The sequence below is a fragment of the Triticum dicoccoides genome, chromosome 1B (assembly GCF_002162155.2).
Source record: "Triticum dicoccoides isolate Atlit2015 ecotype Zavitan chromosome 1B, WEW_v2.0, whole genome shotgun sequence".
NCBI lineage: Eukaryota > Viridiplantae > Streptophyta > Magnoliopsida > Poales > Poaceae > Triticum > Triticum dicoccoides.
The window spans coordinates 633,521,984-633,526,041 of NC_041381.1; the positions used below are offsets into that span (position 1 = coordinate 633,521,984).

Genomic DNA, 4,058 nt, shown 5'->3' on the forward strand with positions numbered 1-4,058 from the left:
AGAGCTGGAGGTTGAAGAAGGCCATCTGGCTATTCGTTTTTCATTTTAAGAATGTATCTAGTGATAAAAGAAAACAGTCGAGTACCATGGAGCAGGGCATCACTGTAGCGGCATTGTTGCATTGGTACCACTGCCACTTTGGGGCTGGCTGGCTGCCCGATGCCAAAAAGACATTCCCCTGTGCGTCGCCGCCCGCCTCGTTCGGCGCCAAAGTGAGGAGGAGACCACCCTCTGACCAAAGCCCTCCGTGTACGTACGTGATTGCCCCTCACATGCACCCTCTCGGTCGTCCTCTTCCTCTCTCCCTCAACCTTCGCCGGCTTTACGTGGCGGTGGCGGTGCCACTTTCGATTGGCCGCCGCCACCGCATCCGGACGTAAACAAACTCGGCCGCCGACGAGTGCGTCACCCGGGAAGGCCGCCGGAGAAGCGAAGGCGTAGCTCGATTTGACCGTGAACAAAGTCCAGATCGGGTACAGAGGAAGAAGAAGAAAACGATAAGGTCAGCCTGTCAGGTCAGATGATGAGCGGAACACGCTGAATTTCTGCGAGGATCGAGTGCACATGTCAAACGCCATGTGAGAGGTGACGCCGGGATGGACCGACGCTGGGGTAACTTGGCTCGGTGGTTTGGTGACGCGTGCTGGAACGGCTTGGGGCATTAATTCCACAAACGGAGCCTTACGTTTGCATGGCAACTGATATGATCGATCGATTTTCCCGTTCCTTTTTCCCTTTTGGCGCGTACGTCGATCGCCTAGATGATGGATCGATATGTACGCACGAGCATGTACGTGTAGGTTTTTTTTTCAGGTGAAAATATTGTATTACTCATCTCCAAAATTCATACAATCAATCGCAGCTAGCTCCAAAGCATCGAGAGGGCCAGGGCCTAACAAAGTCATGATTCTACCCTCTAGACGAGCAAATTTAGCTAAGCTATCATTTACCTTATTTTAACAATGATTAACATGAATAATACAATTTTCACGAAAAGACATAAGATAACTTATCTCCTTATAATGGTGGACGAGTAAACCTACTCCCTCTGTAAATTAATATAAGAGCGTTTAGATCACTACTTTAGTATTCTAAATACTCTTATATTAGTTTACGGAGGGAGTATCTATCAACCTCCGTAGCCTGGATCAATTTCACTGCAACAATTGAATCCATATTGATCTTCAGTGGTAGCTCACTTCTCTCGATGGAGAAAGATAAACCTTTCATGCATGCACATAATTCGGCTTCAAGTGCTTCTCGACAAGGACACAACTGCCTGCAAGAAGAGAAAATGATGGAACCCTTGTCATCGCTTAGCACCATTTCAGCACATCATCCACGTAGGAACCATCGGTGCAAAGCTTCACCCAACTGGATTTTGGAACAGTCCACTTGGGACCTGCTGCACTCATTACGCATGTGGCCTGGCCCCCAAAGAAGCATGCATCAGACATGTGATTGGGCATTTTTTCTGTGTGTGAGAATTACAATGATATTTTTCTATTTAGACCATAAACTCTTTAATATATAATAATAATATATTGATATTTATTGCTCCCTTCAAACGGGTGCATAGGGCATGCACGTGTTCCTAAGTCATCAATTTGACTAACAAAATACTATCAAAATTATATGTTTAGAAACTTTGTTCAATTACAAATCCAATGGCATGCTTTTTATGGTATACAATACATGATTTGTTAGTCAAACTAAGGACGTAGAACCTACACCAACCTTATAAATTTGACAAAAGTAGCTGCAATACAATGGTCTGTTTATTGTGATATTGTTAGATATACTTGGTAAGATGAACCATTTGGGTGAATGCCTACCTTCTATAATCCATTTGACCTAGGCTCCACAGGAGCAAGTGATACATCACTAAAAAATAGTCAACCAAATGCCGATAGCTGGATGTTTTTCTGCGATCGATTCATAGTATATCCCTCATTTGTTGTACTATGTCTTTGTATCAAATAAATAGATCCAAGAATTTCTAGACCATGTTAGATCAACGTGAAATTTGTAGCTATTTTCTCTAACTATAAGAATGGGTGTGCTTTATATAGTAGTCTAGAACAACTGGATAGCCGCCTATATGTGCCTTGTGTAGTTTGCCTATATATAATTGTTTGCCGTCAAGAACATAGAATCGAGTATTTTAGAATAACCGTGAATATATGAATATGGTGAGATGTTGGCCATATGGACCAAACACCTAATATAAAAAAACTAGAATGGTCATATTTTTCATAATATCGAAGTTTGTAAAAGCTTTATTTCATAAATCAATATGGAAAAATCAATAATTCTCGCATGAAAATAATACATGTGAACTTGAGTGCATCGTCTAAAATAAATCGTTATATAAAAAGTTTGTCACCTAATTCTAGGAAAAAGTATGATGGTTATGATTTTTTTATTAACATTGGTTAATACAAATCAACTTGTGGATTAGTTTCCAACTCCTTAAGAAGTATGGGCTGTTACCAATGATACAACTTTTGGGATTATTTAATACTAACCGCAAATTAGAATTCTACCAATCCATTTTTTCTGCCACGTGCTTAGGTAGTTTTGAATCAAACTAACACATGCTTGTGTACGAAAAATAATCTACTACCACTATAAAAGGAAGAGAGAGGCAGATCCAAACAATCACACCCATCCGTTGTAAGATCTAATGACCCTTAATCCTTCTATATTTAACGCTGCAAGGCACGGAACTACTCATCCATCAATCGCTAACCCCGCCGTTCCAAAAGGAAAAAAACTGCCGCATCCCACGTCCGCACGCATGCCCGCACTCCTCTTCCTCCCATCGGGCCGGCCCACGTCGTCCCGCGCCGCGCCGCATGCCGCCTCCTCCTCCTCCCATCGACTGCCACAGCACGGCCGGGCCGCCGCCGCCACGCCGCCCCCATCCTCCCGCCCCGCCGTGCCGCTCGCCGCCGCTCAGCTTCGCCCCGCCCTCCGCTGCCGCTCAGCTTGACGTGAATCGCCATTGGTATCGAGTGAATACGGCGGCGGCGTGCGTGAGGACAAGCTAGGGGAGTACGTGACTTAATTTTGTCTGATTTGTTTCTGGCTTTCTTTCCTTTTACCGTGGAGTCAATCAATCAAGGATACGGCTCAAGGAATCAATCTCGTGTATTTTAATAGCCGTCAATGCTCCTCACCTCCCAAATCGTCGATCCATCGTAAAACTGAAGGCGAACTATTCATTTCTTCATTCTATCGAGACAGAGTACCCTGATATTCCATCAAAGGAAAAAAAACATATGTTGTTGGTGCTTATCCTATTTATTCTGGTGGCCATGTCGTGCTCTAACAGAGTTTTCTTATGGTGTTTTTGCAGGTTCCGGCGCAGGCCCAGAACCTGATAGACTCTTTGGTTGAAGCTAAGTCTAACATTGTCGTTAAGGTCAAATATATCCCACTTGAGCTACAACACCAATCGTAGTTAAGGTTAGATATTCTCAGTTTTTTCCTGGATGCTAGAATAGTGGACGAAACTAAGCGCTACAACTACCTGAACTATCTTCATTATAGATATATTTGCATTATTTGATGACTGAAGTACATCCTGATTGATAGGTAGTTCTAATGCTCATACCCAGAATTTATTGCTCTCATTTTAATCTTCCATTTTCATGTCTATTTAACTATGAAGATGACTGTGACCATATAATGGAGGGAGCTTGTCAAATTTCAACTAAATATTAAGCCTGATATCAAAGACTTGGAAATGCTTCTCGAATCTTCGTCCAGGCCGGTGGCACACTGAACAAGTTATGCCATGTATGTCCCATCTTCTTTGATTTTATTTACTGCTTGTGATTGGCCTAATCGTACCTGCAGGATATTAAATTTTGATTTTTTTCTTTGTGGGGATTCAGTTCTTTATTTACTTGCGGTGTTAATTTTATTATTCTCTCGCTGTATGGCTGTTGTGTTCTCTGGCACTCTACGGAGTCGCCCAAATTCTTTCGCTGTAACAAACTGGGGGCTTTGCCCGTTTCTGTGATCAATATATTCATGTGGGGGAAACTCCC

At 42.9% G+C, this 4,058-nt stretch overlaps 1 long non-coding RNA gene across 1 annotated transcript in view; it reads left to right on the forward strand.

Moving 5' to 3' along the window:
* The first annotated feature begins 2,964 nt into the window (after positions 1-2,964).
* Positions 2,965-4,058, forward strand: part of LOC119310624 — a 3,633-nt gene continuing 2,539 nt past the window's right edge. The window contains exons 1-3 of the long non-coding RNA XR_005150730.1: positions 2,965-3,057; positions 3,362-3,471; positions 3,677-3,804. This is a non-coding gene — a long non-coding RNA (uncharacterized LOC119310624). The remainder of the gene's footprint in view (positions 3,058-3,361; positions 3,472-3,676; positions 3,805-4,058) is intronic.